Below are 18108 nucleotides of genomic sequence, written 5' to 3' on the forward strand. Positions count from 1 at the left end.
TCAATACTAGAGTTAGACAAGTTTTTCACCTCAATAGGAGATACCTTACATTTATTTTTTTGAACATGACAAATTTTCAATGACTATTTTAATTTGGTTTTTTACCCTTTTGTTCCTGCTTCTTTCATTTTTGGTGAGATCAGATGTGTTCTAAATCATGGAAATACCAGGACTCTCTAGTTCGTGTCTTTTGTTTCTACATTTGATCATTAGCTTGTGTGTTGCATAGTGCACCTGATGCACAGTTATTAAAAAGGAGGTATCTACTGATAATCTGTATTATGCGATTTTTCTTTTGAGATGTTCTAGATAAGGAATTTAGGAATACCTAGACTTGATCATGTCGCTATCTACCCTTAGATGGTGGAGGATATGCTTTCACACGGAAACCCAATTGAAGAGCCTAGAGGCACTGTTTTGCCTACTGCCTTTGTCTTTGTATTGCCTTTGGAAATTACAGTGTATTCTAGACCAGAATTGTCCCATGGCGTATGGCCACTCCTTTGAAGATTGCAGGCCACCTGCTTGCAGTCCCCTTGTTATACAATGAACTGTTTAAAGTATCGCACTTGCTCCATCAGACGGCATCGAACATCACAGAACCCGAATTTCAGTGCAAAAGAGCGAAAGAGAAGGATTCCTGTTGTTTTGAGGCTTCCGTTGTCCACCTGTCATGTGTTGGTAATCTCTGACAGTGTGCAGTCCCTTGAGCCCCTTGGCCTGAGTTGTGGCCACACACACCCCCCTTTTCCTTTGCTCCACCGGAAGTGCAGTGCACCAGAGGATCCAAGATTGGCAAAAGGCACTACATTCTGGAGCCCATGAAAGAGCAGCCTAAGCGTCCTCTGACACTGAATGATGAGTGTTGGAGCCTGACAATGGTCCCGGGTCTGCATGAGATGATCTGTGCCCATGATCAGTGAAGAGCACAATATCTGTAGTGTCTGCCGCAAAGGAGAGACACTGGTGCACTGCATGGAGACATTGAGACTTTTCAAGTGAGCTGTGAGTGTTTGCCAGGAGGGCACTCCAACGGATACTGGGAAGCACTATTTTCATGGAATGCCTGAATTGAGACGCCCAATGCGAAAACAATGGGAGCAGATTTGATGGACAATAGAAGCCTGCCAGAGAGGCTTGGAACGGACTCTGGGCATGGTTGTGGTTTCACAAGTGGTTTCCATGCAATTGCATAAAATGGGTGTTAGGAGACTGATTCTTATTGTTTTGTTGGCATTGTTTTAAAGTAGTATTCTGTTTAGTAAAAGCAGAATAAATTCCATTCTCTGTGGAAGAGTATTCCCTTTTCACCCCAGAGCATTGATAAGGATCGCCACTGTTTCACCTGAATATATAATAAGTTACTGAAATACACAGGAGCCCTAAAATGTTACTAGATAATGTTAAGATTTGCTTTTGCTTAAGGTTGAGAAAAATTATAATTTGTTTGTAATAGTGGTCATTACTTTCTCCTGTTGTCTATATGTTAATTATGACCCAATGCCCTGTCCTCTTTGTATTCCTGCTCATACCTTTAATGAAATGTTTAGAATGGAAAATGCTTGCCTAGCAATGAATTAGGATATTGCCTACGTAATGGCAAAAGGAGGGTCTGAGGTTCTGTAAATTCGGTCTTGCCCTGTGAGGTTATGGTTCCGTCACGATTTTGGTGATGTTGTACCGTATTTAGTAAGTACGGCCAATATGGAGTGAATTCGTCACCTTAAATAGCGAGTTCATTACGTATTCAGAGACTTTGTCTCGAATACGGGTTCCATTTTGTCCGTGCCTCCGCAGGCCGATGAATGTGGTCGAACGATTAAAGCGACCTTGCCTTCTCTATTGGTATACATTAACTAGGTTCTTCTTGACTCTAAGGTGAACTGTAAGAAACTGACCTCGCTAAGCCAATTGCCTTGGTTGATCGTTGTTTGAGATTGCCAAACACTGTTCCGGACATCGTTAACTTTTAGGTTCTTTACACATACCTTATCTTGCTCGTTATCTGTCATTGTTTATTTTCTATGTTTCTTCATTACATGCATTGTGCTTTCAATTATGGGTTTGTCCGGCTTATGGAAATTGAATTTGGGACATTCCTAATAATTAACTTTGGCTTGGGCTATTGCAAACTGAGTTTTCTGTCATGTGATACTTTGTTTGAAAATGTTTTCCTATTGGCTAATATTTGGCAGATCTTGCATGTCCATGTTAGGCATTTTGCATGCTTGCAAAAGCTAGGACTGCCCCTTACTTTTATGCTGAGTTTTGTAACCCTAAGCATATATAAGGCCTCCGTTTTCTGTACTCCTCAGACTGCCTCATTCAGTTGCTAAGGCTTCTGTGTGACGTAGCCTCACTCATTTGAGTTTAATAAAAATGTTCTCTTTATATTCCAGCTTCTGTGTCAAGTTCTTCTTTCTATTAGTGAGACCCCTGAGAATGAATATTTTTTGGTGTTCTTCAGATTAATGCTCCTGCTGAGAAAGATTGAGTTTTGTCAAGTGACAGTTCTGACACATTATAATGTAATGCAGAAGGCTAATGTTCTGCTGGAAAGTACCTGCACTACGTGGATCACAGAGCTTCATTTTATGTGGATAGCTCAGTGGGTTACTGCTTTTGTCACAGAGATAACTTTTGCTACTTGCAGTTCAACGGGTACAATCATAGTATAGCACAGTGTCCTATGAACTGTTTTCAAAGAGATACATGCATACTGCAGGGCATAAGTTAGAACCTTATGTTTTTCCCCAGTCTTTCATTATGTTAATGTTGATGAAAAGCGTGCGTTTGGGTAGAAATGGATTCTTATTAGTAAAGCCAACTCAACCACTGTTGAGAAAGAGACGATGGCCCTAGGGGTAACTTGAAGGCGCTTAAAATTCACGCTGGCAGGCCCCACACTCCCCTACAGGTTGCACAATCCAAACTTCTGCCCACTATCACATATAGTAGTGAAGCCATAAGAGGAAGAGACTCCAAAACCTTGGATAGCACTTTAATCAGGGCCTATAGAATCATGTTCAACATTCTAAGATATGCCCTCTGCAGCATAGATTCGGCTGGAGTTTGGCCTCACTAAACAACAGCTAGCAAGACAAGGGCCTACATAACTGGTTGGCACAAAATCAGGAGCGCCTCCCCAAACAGTTTAAACCACCTACCCTGGCAAGAGCTCCAGCACATAACATCATCTGCAAGAAAATTCCTACAAGATTCCCTCACGAACATGGGACTCACCCAGCTCTAGGAAATTCCAACTACGCAAGCAATTTTCAAAAAAGTGTGGAAGGGAAACATCCTTTTGTACGCGGTCATTACACCGCATACCATTACTACGCATGCGTTACAACGCATGCGCTGTAATGACGCGTAGCTTTTAGTACGCATGTTATTACTTTCGCATGCACTGTTACAACGCATGAGTAGTAATATGGGAGTCGAGGAGGCAGTGATGACGGCTCCGAGGAGGCAGCGATGACAGCTCCGAGGAGGCAGCGATGACGGCTCCGAGGAGGCAGCGATGACGGCTCAGAGGAGGCAGCGATGACAGCTCTGGGCACCCACTGAGGAGATACAGGTAAGAGGAACTGTTTAATTTTGTAGGGGTTGTGTTTGAGGAGTAGTGTTTTTAGTTTAATGGTAGTGTTGTGGGTCATGTAGGGTAGTGTTTGTGTGTAGGTACAGGAGTGGGGAATGGGGTAGGAGCAATACATAGGGGCCCTAAAATGTTACTAGATAATGTTAAGATTTGCTTTTGCTTAAGGTTGAGAAAAATTATAATTTGTTTGTAATAGTGGTCATTACTTTCTCCTGTTGTCTATATGTTAATTATGACCCAATGCCCTGTCCTCTTTGTATTCCTGCTCATACCTTTAATGAAATATTTAGAATGGAAAATGCTTGCCTAGCAATGAATTAGGATATTGCCTACGTAATGGCAAAAGGAGGGTCTGAGGTTCTGTAAATTCTGTCTTGCCCTGTGAGGTTATGGTTCCGTCACGATTTTGGTGATGTTGTACCCTATTTAGTAAGTACGGCCAATATGGAGTGAATTCGTCACGTTAACTAGCGAGTTCATTACGTATTCAGATACTTTGTCTCGAATACGGGTTCCATTTTGTCCGTGCCTCCGCAGGCCGATGAATGTGGTCGAACGATTAAAGCGACCTTGCCTTCTCTATTGGTATACATTAACTAGGTTCTTCTTGACTCTAAGGTGAACTGTAAGAAACTGACCTCGCTAAGCCAATTGCCTTGGTTGATCGTTGTTTGAGATTGCCAAACACTGTTCCGGACATCGTTAACTTTTAGGTTCTTTACACATACCTTATCTTGCTGGTTATCTGTCATTGTTTCTTTTCTATGTTTCTTCATTACATGCATTGTGCTTTCAATTATGGGTTTGTCCGGCTTATGGAAATTGAATTTGGGACATTCCTAATAATTAACTTTGGCTTGGGCTATTGCAAACTGAGTTTTCTGTCATGTGATACTTTGTTTGAAAATGTTTTCCTATTGGCTAATATTTGGCAGATCTTGCATGTCCATGTTAGGCATTTTGCATGCTTTCAAAAGCTAGGACTGCCCCTTACTTTTATGCTGAGTTTTGTAACCATAAGCATATATAAGGCCTCCGTTTTCTGTACTCCTCAGACTGCCTCATTCAGTTGCTAAGGCTTCTGTGTGACGTAGCCTCACTCATTTGAGTTTAATAAAAATGTTCTCTTTATATTCCAGCTTCTGTGTCAAGTTCTTCTTTCTATTAGTGAGACCCCTGAGAATGAATATTTTTTGGTGTTCTTCAGATTAATGCTCCTGCTGAGAAAGATTGAGTTTTGTCAAGTGACAGTTCTGACACATTATAATGTAATGCAGAAGGCTAATGTTCGGCTTGAAAGTACCTGCACTACGTGGATCACAGAGCTTCATTTTATGTGGATAGCTCAGTGGGTTACTGCTTTTGTCACAGAGATAACTTTTGCTACTTGCAGTTCAACGGGTACAATCATAGTATAGCACAGTGTCCTATGAACTGTTTTCAAAGAGATACATGCATACTGCAGGGCATAAGTTAGAACCTTATGTTTTTTCCCCAGTCTTTCATTATGTTAATGTTGATAAAAAGCGTGCGTTTGGGTAGAAATGGATTCTTATTAGTAAAGCCAACTCAACCACTGTTGAGAAAGAAACGATGGCCCTAGGGGTAACTTGAAGGCGCTTAAAATTCACGCTGGCAGGCCCCACACTCCCCTCCAGGTTGCACAATCCAAACTTCTGCCCACTATCACATATAGTAGTGAAGCCATAAGAGGAAGAGAATCCAAAACCTTGGATAGCACTTTAATCAGGGCCTATAGAATCATGTTCAACATTCCAAGATATGCCCTCTGCAGCATAGATTCGGCTGGAGTTTGGCCTCACTAAACAACAGCTAGCAAGACAAGGGCCTACATAACTGGTTGGCACAAAATCAGGAGCGCCTCCCCAAACAGTTTAAACCACCTACCCTGGCAAGAGCTCCAGCACATAACATCATCTGCAAGAAAATTCCTACAAGATTCCCTCACAAACATGGGACTCACCCAGCTCTAGGAAATTCCAACTATGCAAGCAATTTTCAAAAAAGTAGTGTGGAAGGGAAACATCCTTTTGTACGCGGTCATTACACCGCATACCATTACTACGCATGCGTTACAACGCATGCGCTGTAATGACGCGTAGCTTTTAGTACGCATGTTATTACTTTCACATGCACTGTTACAACGCATGAGTAGTAATATGGGAGTCGAGGAGGCCGTGATGACGGCTCCGAGGAGGCAGCGATGACAGCTCCGAGGAGGCAGCGATGACGGCTCCGAGGAGGCAGCGATGACGGCTCAGAGGAGGCAGCGATGACAGCTCTGGGCACCCACTGAGGAGATACAGGTAAGAGGAACTGTTTAATTTTGTAGGGGTTGTGTTTGAGGAGTAGTGTTTTTAGTTTAATGGTAGTGTTGTGGGTCATGCAGGGTAGTGTTTGTGTGTAGGTACAGGAGTGGGGAATGGGGTAGGGTCATGCAGGGGTTAGTGTTTTAGGGATTAGTGTAGTGTTGTGGTGTTTGTTTAGTGTATAGTAGTGTCGGGGGTCGTGCAGGGGAGTGTTTAAGTGTAGGGAGCGCATTGGGGATAGGGGCAGGGTCGTTCTTGGGATTTTGTTTTAGGGTTTAGGGTACTGTAGTAGTGTTTGCGCAGTGTAGGGTAGTGGTTTAGGGAAGTGTCAGGGGGTCGTGTAGGGAAGTGATTGTGTGTAGGGGCAGGCCTGGGAGTAGGGGCAGGGTTGTGCTTAGGGTAGTGTTTTAGGGTTTAGAGTAGTCTTGTAGTGTTTGTGTAGTGTAGGGTAGAGTTTTAGGGTTTAGGGTAGTGTTGGGGGTTATGCAGGGTAGTGTTTCAGTGTAGGGGGTGGACTGCCGGTAGGGGCAATGCCATGCTGGGGTAGTGTTTTAGGATTAAGGGTGGTGTAGTAGTGTTTGTGTAGTGTAGGGTACTGTTTTAGGGTTTAGGGTAGGGTCAGGGGGTCGTGCATGGTAGCGTTTCAGTGAAGGGGACGGACTGGAAGTAGGAGTAGGGTCATACTGGGGGTAATGGCATAGGGTTTAGGGTAGTGTAGTAGTGTTTGTGTAGTGTAGGGTAGTGTTTTAGAGTTTAGGGTAGTGTTGGGGGTTGTGCAGGGTAGTGTTTCAGTGTAGGGGATGGACTGGGGGTAGGGGCATGGTCGTGCTGGGGTAGTGTTTTAGAATTAAGGGTAGTGTAGAAGTGTTTGTGTAGGGTAGTGGTTTAAGGTTTAGGGTAGTGTCAGGGGTCGTGCAGGGTAGTGTTTAAGTGAAGGGGCGAACTAGAAGTAGGGGTAGGGTCATGCTTGGAGTAATGGTATAGGGTTTAGGGTAGTGTAGTAGTGTTTGTATAGTGTAGGGTAGTGTTTTAGGGTTTAGGGTAATGTCAGGGAGTCGTGAAGGGTAGTGTTTAACTGAAGGGGACGGAGTGGGATTAGGGGTAGGGTCGTGCTGGGGGCAGTGTTTTGGGGTAGTGTTGTAGTCTTTGTGTAGTGTAGGGTACTGTTGTAGGGTTTAGGGTAGTGTCGGCGGTCTTTCAGGGTATTGTTAGGGAGTAGGGACAGGACTGTGGCTAGGGGCAGTGTCGTGCAGGGGGTAGTGATTTAGGGGCCGATTATGATGGCGGACGGACCTGAGTCCGTCTACCACCATAGAGAAGGAGGGACCGTCCGCAGGGGCAGCGGCGGTCCCTCCATGCAGATTAGGATGTGACCGCCAGGGTGGCGGTCACATCCTCTATTTTTAACATTGTGGCGGGTGCAGCTTCAAGCTGCACCCGCCGCAATGTTAAAAATGCATGTATTACATTTACATGCACAAAGAGGCAGGCACCGCGCGGTGCCTGACGCTTTGTGCATGTAAATGTTGGGGGGTACCATAGGTACCCCCCATGTGCACCCCCCACCCCCCGACACCCTGGGGGCCCGCAACGGGCCCCCAAAAGCCAAAGTCCACATGCTTTTCCACGGCGGAAAAGCCGCCGCAGAAAAGCATGTCTCCGTGCAAATCCTAATTTGGCTGACGGTGTCTTGCAGACACCGTCACCAAATAGCCCTCCTCTCCCCGCCGATCAGTGGCGGACGGACCTGCAGTCCGCCGCTGGTCCATCCGCAATCCCACCGCCATCCTAATCTGGCGGTGGGTGTTCTATGTGGCTGCAGCGGTGAATCCGCATACTCCGGGACGGCGGTGGCTTCCGCCGGCCCGGAGTATGCGGATTCACCGCTATCATAATAGGGTAGTGTAGTTGTGTTTTAGTAGTGTAGGGTCGTGTACTTATTAGGGTTTTGGAAGTGTTTTTAACTTTGGGATGTGTAGTGTAGTATATTTGTATGTAGTGTTTGGTTTTATTATTACTAGGCATACATTAACACTTTCAATGTAATGGTATGCGAACTAAAAACTTGCGTAGTAGCGGTTTTTGCTAAGACAAAACCGCGTAGTAATGGCGTGCGAACTAATTGCATGCAAAATAACAAGTCATATTCAGTTTGGAAGGCCATAAGGAGCCTCTCCCTAGTAGAAGACAAAGCCACCTTCTCAGCAAGAAGCAATGCTTGGATGAAAATCAATGGCCCCACATCCCCTAGTCCACAGCCATATTTCAGCCTGGAATATTCCAGGTACTCCAAGAAGAAATTCCCGAAACATAGGCTGGAAAAACTCCCACCTATTCTGCATCTTCCACAACGGCTGAGGGGGCAAATACTATCACACTGCTGTCTGTGCAGCAATGGAAATGAGGACATGGCACAACTGATCTGCACATGCATCAGCCTGAAAAAGGGAAGGTCTTGTCTGCTTAACCTCATGCGCGCTAGCGGAATTCCGCTCCTGCGCTGAGATTTTCGAAATCGCACTTTTGGTGATGAGCTGGGCTCGTCATCAGCGTGCGAGGAGGCTACGCCATGACGAGTCTAGCTCGTCATCAGCCTGGAAGGGGCTAAATGGTAGTTCAATCAGCGTGGGACAAACTATCAAGTGCATAAACGGCTTCTGGAGTGCCTCGGGCTGCCCACACCTAACTTATAAAACACAAATACTCTTCTGGCATGGAATGTAGATCTATGTGAACTAATAATCTCAAACCAAGACCAGTGCTGCAGAGGTTTCTGGCCTTCAACAGTTTGTAATTTTTTGTTCCGTCTACATCACTGAATAGAAATCACCCGGCTATTCCCTTGGAGGTGCCCTCCTTTAAAAACTGCGACTCACTGGACTTATTTGCATGGCAAAGCTCACACATCTATGAGCACACACCAGCATGTGACCCGCAAGTGGAAGTCAGGCTGCAATACCTTGACTCAAACCAGAGGACCCGCAGTCAAACCACAAACTAGTCATATTTTAGCACTGGTAGAAAATGATCTGTCAAGTGCAAGAACTGATACATCCTCTGGGATGTCCCGGGCCGTCCACACCAAACTTGCAAAAACAACAACTCTCCTGCCTAACGGATTGTGGGAATTAGCACTCCAACCAAAGACTGCTGCTGCTGAGGACTATCCCTGCTAACACCTTAGCAGTCTTTATTGTTTTTTTTCACACCACCGGATAGAAATCAATCCACTGTTCTCTCAGAGGTGCCACCCCATTTTAAGCTGCTATCCTCTTTGCCTATTTGCACAGCAAATCTCATACATTCTATGAACATCCATTGCAATAAACCATCAACTGATCTTTGCTTCTCCTGGGAACAGCTAAAAAATTCTGCCTTGCGAAAAGCCAAAGAGGACACTAGTTTTAGAATACTTTGGGAATCCCACACTTATTTATTCGATTTTACTTGTGAGGCTCTAGTCTGCACCTACCTTCTAAAAATTGAGCTGTTTTATTCTTTCTGCATTTTTTTTAATGGTTTTAAATAACTATATACAATACAGATTACTTACACCGCTGTACACCTTAAATCCTATATTTGTGCTTCTCCAGAGCAAGCACTCTTAAAATATAGTGTCTACTAGTATTGATGACTTGTGATTCCTATATCTTGTAATCCTCATTGTTTTACGTGACACATCCGGTAGACTGATTTACACATGTATGATTCACTTTTCTGTATAATGTGGGTGCGTAAGATATAAAGTGCTCTGACCCCCTACATTAGCATGAGTAGCGCTTATAAAAACAAATTAAATGCATGTGTGAGAGGGGTATGGAGAGATGTGGGGCACTGTTGAGGGTGGTAGTGAGGAAATATGTGGAGAAGGAGGTCATGAGGGAAGTGAGAACGGGGGGGGTGGAGGTGTCATCAAAAAGGATTGTCGCACTGGACGCCACAGGCACTAAAACCATTCCTGTGCCCACATAATGAGTCAAACAAAGTAGCATTACATATGGCAACTCCAAATATTGATCGCCTGAGAGATGCTTACATTGTTCACTGTCAGTCACCAGCTGCCATCATGGAAACGTCCATAACACCAGCCAGTGTGAGGAAAACGATTCTCGTCTTAGTCGTACAGAGTCCAGAGGACCTGCCATTTTGGATTGGAACTCTACAGTTAGTATCTAAACCTTGATACATGTGTCTGTTTAAGGATGCATTACCCTGCTACAAGAGCAAAGAGAAGTCAGGCTCCCTACTAATAACTGGTGCAGGGGCCACTACGTTAAAGCTGAGTAGGGCCTTTCATGTTCAGTTTTTGAGCAGTGGCAAGGGGAGGAGCCTCTTGTTGGAAAGGAGAGCATGAAAGAAAAGTTCTACTTGCCATGCGCGCAAGATACTCCATGCGCTCAAGATATTGTGCCGCACTTTCTGGTTCACAAATCAGATCAAAGTATAAATTAAGACACTTGCATCTCCAATCCATCTTCATAGCACAGGCCCCCAATTCACACAGATTAATACTATTTATACTTCCTAAACTTAGGCATATAGATTTTCTCTTTTTGGGGGGTTATTAAAAACACAATTGTTACACTACAGAACTTAACACGAAATTGCAGATTTCCATGGATGTTGCTGGACCTTCAAGTGCAAACATGTAGATTGCCCGCCAGTGTGTGCACGGCAGAAAGGTTCGAAAATACATCTCCTTTTTTTCCTTTACATGACAAAATAATAACTCAATTAGAAATCCCCCCCCCTTTCTCCCCCCCTCCACTGCAGGCAACCATAACACATTGGGGTGTGCCTATTTTTTTCATTTTGATGAAAGGGATTCACTCCTGCTCTTCTGGAGAATGGGGATTTGGGGGGTCAGCCGACCAGCGGGAGGCTTGCCCACCCGGGGAAATTTGGGGCAGCAGGGGGGGGGGGGAAAGGTGAGCACTGAGGGCTCCCGTAGTTTTGGTAGCGTTGGGCGGTTTGGGCTGGTTGGGCTCCTTTTTGGTCACCTTGGGCGGTTTTGCTTAAAACCGGACATTTTGTGGGGACAGGCACCATTTCAGGTGCAGTGACACGGCAGCCGGAGGGTGATCTTAGATCGTTGTCGGGAGTCTTGTGTGTTCTTGGGATAGGCGTTCGCTTTGTGGCGGCAGGTGTCAGGCGGCGTGAGCGGAGGACGTTAGCGGCGGTGTTGCTGTGAGGTCGGGTCGGGATGGCTGCGGAACGGGACCCCAGAGTTGCGGAGGCGTTGCGGCTTCTAGGGGAGGCAGGCAGTCTGGATATCGTTCGGCCGGAAATTCAGGTGAGGCCACCGCGGCGCGCTGCCAACGGCGCCGCGGCAGCCGTGTGGGCGTGTGAGCCGCCACGGTCGCGACCGCGGATGGCTCGGAGAGGTGGGAGGGGGGGCGGGAGGGGGAGCGGTTGCGCGAAGGCCGGTGGGGGAAGCAGAGAGGCGGCGCCGCGGAAGGCGGCGAAGAGAGGGGTCGCGAGGGCTGGGAAGCGTGGTGCGAAGAAGGCGCTGGCGTTTGTGGAGGGGCGGGAGGGAAGGAGTGTGGTGGGCGAGGGGCGGGACTCTATGCCGGAGGTGGGAGGGCAGGGGGGGGCGGGCCACGAGGAGCAGGCCAGGCCGATTGATGAGGAGACTGTGGGTGGGCAGGGGGCAGCAGGTGGTGCGGAGGGGTCCGGGGGGTGACAGACCAGGGGGGGATGCCCCAAGGTTTATTTATTTATTTTTATTTTATTTATTTATGCATTTTTATATAGCGCGGACTTTACCCGAAGGCGTCAGAGCGCTTCACATTAGGAACAGAAATGAAACATAATGAGAAACATTACAGAAGAGCAGATTACTAAAACATACGTTACTTACATAAGGTAATAGTGACAATTGTGAGCAAACAAAAAACATGAGGTAGTAAAAATTGTGAGCAACCAAAAATACATGAGGTAGTAAAGGTAATAATGACAATTGTGAGCAAACAAAATACTTGAGGTAGTAAAAATTGTGAGCAACCAAAAATACATGAGGTAGTAAAGGTAATAGTGACAATTGTGAGCAAACAAAATACTTGAGGTAGTAAAAATTGTGAACAACCAAAAATACATGAGGTAGTCAAAAGTGCACAAGAGGAAAAGTGACAAGTGGGCAGTTATAAGAGAAAACAGAGTATAATTTGAGGTATAATACTGCAATAAGTGCTAGGCACAAGAACAGGCGTTACGTAGGCAAGGTGGCACTTGTGCAAGTATCAAAGGTAAAAACATGTGAGAGGTAGCAACCGTGTGTTACAAGGGCAAAGTGTTGTGTGCATGTTACAAAAGGGCACCGAACACAAGTACATGGAGAATACTGCAAAAAGGCAGACACTCCCACCACAGGAAAACACTGGGAAGGCACTCCCATGGTCATGGAAAGTAGAAAATATCAGTAGTGGGAAGTCTTCCTCCGAATAGCAAGAGGACGTGAATTACTTTTGGAGGTGTCTCTGGAGGAGGAGAACTTTGAGGTCCCTTTTGAAGGCCTGGGAGGAGGCGGTGGTCCGGAGCTCAGGCGGAAACGAGTTCCAGATTCTCACTGCGTTGCCTGAAAAGGATTGGGCCATTGTTCTTTCCTTCTTGAAAGTGGGAGGTTCAAGCAGTAGATTCTCGGCATTGCGTGAAGGTCTAGAGCCTCCAGAGAGTTTCAGTTTATTCACCAGGTAGCGGGGAGAGGAGGAGTGCAAGGCTTTGTGGGTGATACAAGCGGTCTTGTAGATAGCTCTAGCCTCGAAGGGAAGCCAGCGGAGGGTGGATAACAACGGTGTGATGTGATCGCTTCTTTTGGCCCCATAGATGAAACGAGCTGCTGAATGGAAGACAGACTTAAGTGGGGACAGGTGAGATTTGGGGAGGCCAGTAAGAAGAGAATTGCAGTAGTCTAGTCTGGAGAGGACCAGCGATTGCACCAGGGTTATAAGGTCCTGCTCCGGGAAGAAGCGACGGATTCCCCAAAGAAGGCGCAGTTGGTAGCGAGCAGATTTTGCAATAGAATTGATGTGGGGAGTTAGATTGAGTTTTTTGTCTAGAATGACACCAAGAGATTTTGCGCTGTCGACAATGATGGGTTTGTTGTTTAGTAGATTCATCTGATCCATCCATGATTGAACCGGGGGAGGAGAGAGTGAGGAGGAGAAGAGGAGGAATTCAGTTTTGGAGGGATTCAGAATTAATTGATGAGATGACATCCAGTTTTGAATGGAGTCAAGAGTAGATTTTAGGATGGAGAGATCATGAGTGGAGGCAACCTTGAGGTAGAGTTGAGTGTCATCTGCATAGAGATGATAGTGAATCCCGGATTTGCTTAGGAGGTTTCCCAGTGGTTCTAAGTAGAGATTGAACAGTGTGGGTGCAAGTATAGAGCCTTGGGGAACACCTTGACCCACCGCCACAGGAGACGAAAGACTGTTCGCTATTTTGATCATTTGAGATCTGTCAGAGAGGAAGGATGCAAACCATTTAAGCACAGTGCCCTCCATGCCCATTCTCTGTTGAAGAATATTGAGGAGGGTGTTGTGATTAACAGTGTCGAAGGCTGCGGAGAGGTCAAGGAGAATTAGCAGACAGGACCCCCCTGAGTCGAGTATCCTCAGCGCATCATCAACCACTTGCAGTAGGGCTGTTTCAGTGCTGCAGTTTTGGATGAAGCCGGACTGACAATTGTCAAGAAGATCATTGTCCTTGATATGACGAGAGAGTTGTTTGGCTACACATCTTTCCGTTATCTTTGCAAGAAAGGGAAGGTTAGTGATGGGGCGGTAGTTATTGAGGTCATTCGCATCAGCAGTGGGCTTTTTCAGCAGAGGGGTGACCTGCCCAGTTTTGAAGGGGACAGGAAGGGAGCCTTGCCAGAGGGAGAGGTTGATCAGAGTGGTCCAATAGGAGAGGGAATGGGTATAGAAGTCAAAGGCAATGGCACTGGGGATAGGGTCAAGCGAATGGTTGGAGGGCTTTGTTTCCCGTATGCATTTGAGAAGGGCATCTTCAGATATGGGATCAAAGCTCTGCCAAATGGCTAAGGATTTGCGCTCCTCTGGAGGTGTAGGATGAGCAACCTGATCCACAAGTGATTTCACCTTTCCATCGAAGAAAGTAGCGAAATCCGCTGCTCTCTTTGTAGAATCCTCCACCTTGGAGGTTGGGGGAGAGCAGCTCGGAGTCTTGATGAGATCGAATAGTTTTTTGGGTCTATTTTTGGCGGAATCAAGGAGGGTTTTGAAGTGCGTCGCTTTCTCAAGGAAGATGTGCTTGTGGTATTTGGATCTTGCTGTCCGAAGCAAGGCTAAATTGTCAGTGGAAGGCAATTGCCTCCATTGCTTCTCCAGGAATCTTAGCTGCTTCCTTTCCTCATAAAGGGATTTGTTGAACCAAGGTGCTGAGGGAGTGGGCCTTATCCTTTTGCTTTTGAGTGGAGCGACGTTATTAATTTCAGCTTCAAGAACTGTGAGGCATTGGGAGGTGAGATCGTCAACAGCTATGTTCGGGTCTAGCCTTGGAAGTGAAAGCAAAGCTGATTCACAGAGGGGACCGACATCAATGTTTTTGGCATCACGGAACCAGGAGATGGCCCTCTTGGGTTGGCCAAGAGTTATAGAGTGTGAAAGTTGAAGAGAGAATGGGATGAGGTGGTGGTCAGACCAATCTACATGAATAGGGGTAGTAGTAGAGAGCATGCCTGCTTTAGAAATAACAAGGTCCAGGATTGCGCCCTTAGAGTGGGTTGGTTCAGTGCAGTGTTGGATAAGATCATTTGCCGAGAGGAAGGTGGCCAGTGAATTCGCAGAGGAGTCTTGTGGTGCGCCCCAGTGGAGATTGAAGTCACCCACGATGATCTGATTGTCACTTTGAGAGTATTGGTCGCTGATGAAGTCTTTGAGATCTTCTATAAACGAAGAGCTACTGCTACAAGGCGGGCGGTAAATGATATGGAATCTGAGCGGTGAACGGTGTTGCAATTGAAGCTCAAGAGAAAGGCATTCAAAGGTGTGGGAGGAGCTGCTAGGAGACGCCTTAAGTTGGAGGGCGTTTCTGAAGATGACTGCAACACCTCCCCCCGTGTTTTCAGTTCTGTCATTCCTAAATATGGAATAACCTGTGGGTAATAGGAGATCAAATATAGAGTGAGAGGTATCTTTGAACCAGGTCTCTGTGAGGAAGAGCATGTCAAGTTTGTGAAGGGTGATGGTGTCGGAGATTTCAAGTTTGTGTTTTACTGCAGATCTGCAGTTGTGAAGCATACAGCGCAGCTCTGTCAAGACTGTTTTGGTGACGGGGGCACTTGGGCTCTGAAGGGTGATCGGGATATTGTACATTTGCGGAGGTGCTCGGGAGGGTTTAGGTGGACGCTTTGTTCTGACAGAGGTGATTGTCGGAATAGTGTAGACAGTGGGGTTGCTAGGGTATGCCTGTTGAAGAAGGGTGGCGTTCAAGGGCTTGTGTGAGTTAACGACGCTTGCAGACGAAGGGTTGAGCTTGGCTGTATTGGGGTGAGGGGGCGAGGTGCATCTCTGGGGAAGTTGCGAGGGGGTAGAGGTGCATGGAGGGGTGGGGATCTTAGAGCATAAAAGTGAAATGGCAGCTGTCAGCTGAGAGATGGAGGTGATCAGAGAGCCTAGCGTATTTTCCAGTGAGAAAGAGGCAGAGCACGGAAGGTTAGGTGGCTCGATTGAAATAAGGGGGGGTGGAATTGGTGGTGGACGGCAGGGAGAGGTGGGAGGACAGGGGGTGTGTTGGGGGGTGGGGTTCACAGGTGGGGAAAGGTGGAGGTTGGGAGCGGGAGTAAATGAATTGGGGGTTAAGGGAGAGTTGTCATTGTTGGTGTTGCAAGAGGGAGAGGAATTAGGGACAAATTTAGAGGGAGAAATGTGCGGAACACGTCGGCAGGGAAGTAGGAGGTGGGAGGCCTGTGTGGCGTCATGGGAGTGTAGGAGGTTTGGGCGGAAAAGAGGTGCATTGGTTGCGGAGGTCCTGTCAGTTAGGAGAGGTAGCAGCGAGGGAACGGTCATCTGGCAGAGTGAGGGGGGTTGAGAGAAAGGGAAGTTGAGGAGGGGAAGTGGTTCTGCTGGGCCCGAGGGAGGGAGAAGGAAGGTGTTCCTAGGAGGGGAAAGGGGGTAGTGCGGCAGTACTGGAGGAGTAGGAGGGAGGAGCGAGATGCAGTGGGAATGTGGCAAACACGGGGTGAAAGACGAGGGAATGAAGGGGTGGAGAGGAGGGACGGAAGGAGGGCTAAGGGGAGCATAGAGACAGTTAATTGGGGAAGAGTGGGTGATGGGAAGAAGTATGGGGGAGGAGAATAGATTGGAGCAGAGAGTTGTGCAAGCAGGGCAGGAGGGGGAGGCAGGGGGGGGAGGGTCACCCTTGTTAATTGAGGAGACCGATGTGGAGGAGATGGGTGGGGGGGAGGGGAGGGGAGTTGGGGGGGCAGACACGGAGCTGGATTGGAGCTCGTCGGAGGCGGAAGAGGGTGGGGGCCTTGGGGGCCCGAGTGGGGTTCCACCGCCAGGGAGGGGGCTGCGGGGACAGGGGAGGGGTCAGGGGGTCACGGAGAGGGGTGGCGTGGCGAGCGGGTGGGGTGGAGGCAAGGGAGGGCGCGTAGGGGCGTCGGGGTGGGGGGGGCCTGGGGGGCGGTGAGCAGAGGCGGGGGTGACGGTGGCGGGTTTGGCGTGGCAGGGGTCTGGGGAGGGCACAGTGGAGGGGCGGGGCCTGGTTGGGGATCGGGCGGGTGGGGGGGACCGGGGGGATGGGAGTTGGAGGGTGGTTGGGGCATGGGGGGTGGAGGGGTCCCCTCACGTCGCGGCGGCCACTCGGCGGGGTGGGGGCGGGGGCGCCAGTGGGGTGGGGGAGTGGGGGGGCAGGGGGTTAGGGGGGTCCGTGGGGAGGGGATGGTGGTAGTTTTCACCCCGGTATGCTGGACTCCACCTTTTTTCCTTGGCAGGAGCTGTTTGCGAGGCGCTCGGGTGAGCAGCATGCGGCTCCACACCACCGAGAGGATGGGCCGGCTCTGTCTTGTGCGGGCGGTCGAGCTCCCACGAGGGACCTAACACTGGAACGCGGCAGCTGGCGGCAGGAGTCATCTCCGCCGACCCCTCCCCGAAGGGTTGTTACGGCCGCCGGGGGCAGGGGAACGAGGATGGAGGCACATACTGATGAGGCGGATGCGTGTGCAGTGGAAGGCGTGGGAGTGTGGATTTGGGTGAATTGATGAGGAGGTGTCGGGACAGTGCGGGTTTGAGCCGGATGGAACCCCCAGGGTGGGTCCGGGAATGTGTGGAGGTGGCGGATGGTGAGTCAACGGAGGAGGGGGAGATTCGGGAGGACGGGGGGCAGAGTAATGTTGTTCGCAGTGTTTTTCAGGTGCCGGCGAGGCAGGAAGTGCCTAGAGTGACGGCCCCCCCAGCTTCACTGGTTAGGCGGCGGGATCCGGCAAAGACGCCGACTTTGACGCCAGGTAAGGCGGGTGACGGAGCGGGGAGTGGCAAGCGGCGCTGTGTGCAGGTCTCGGTGGGGACGGGGGGCGAAGGGGGGGACGGCTGGCGGCTGGTGCGTGGGCGGTACGTGCAGGACACGGGAGTGGGCACGGACGGCACGGCAGACGCTGCGGCAGGCGCGCAGGCGGGGTCGGAGGCGATCGCTGGTAAAAGCGCGACCACTGGGGGGAAGGAGAGCTGCATGGTGCCGGTGCGTAAGTTACCGTACATGGGGCTGTCAAAGCCGCTGGGCGCGCATCTGTCGTTGGCGACGAAGGAGAAGATATGGAAGGGGGAGTATATAGACATATTGAAGCTTCTCCACAGGGAGTTGACGTCCAAGGAAGGGTCAAAAGAGGAGGAGCAAGAGTTGGCCAGGCGCCCGAAAGTGCCATTGACGCTGGACAACTGATCAGCTGCATTTCTTATATACGCAAGTGTGTACTGCGAAAAGCTCCCTGACCGTTCGGTGGCGCTCTTCAAATACATGGATGTGGTGCGGAGGGCGCAGGTGACTTACGGCGGTTTCGCGTGGTCACACTATGACGAGGAGTTCCGGGCGCGCATGGCAGCTGACCCGGAGGCGGTGTGGGGAGAGCTGGATGGGGACTTGTACCAGCAGACGATGGGCGGGGCCAAGTTTGGCCACACCGTCTATACGGCCAGCGGTTTGCCGCTCGGG

The sequence above is a fragment of the Lissotriton vulgaris genome, chromosome 12 (assembly GCF_964263255.1).
Source record: "Lissotriton vulgaris chromosome 12, aLisVul1.2, whole genome shotgun sequence".
NCBI classification, from domain to species: domain Eukaryota; kingdom Metazoa; phylum Chordata; class Amphibia; order Caudata; family Salamandridae; genus Lissotriton; species Lissotriton vulgaris.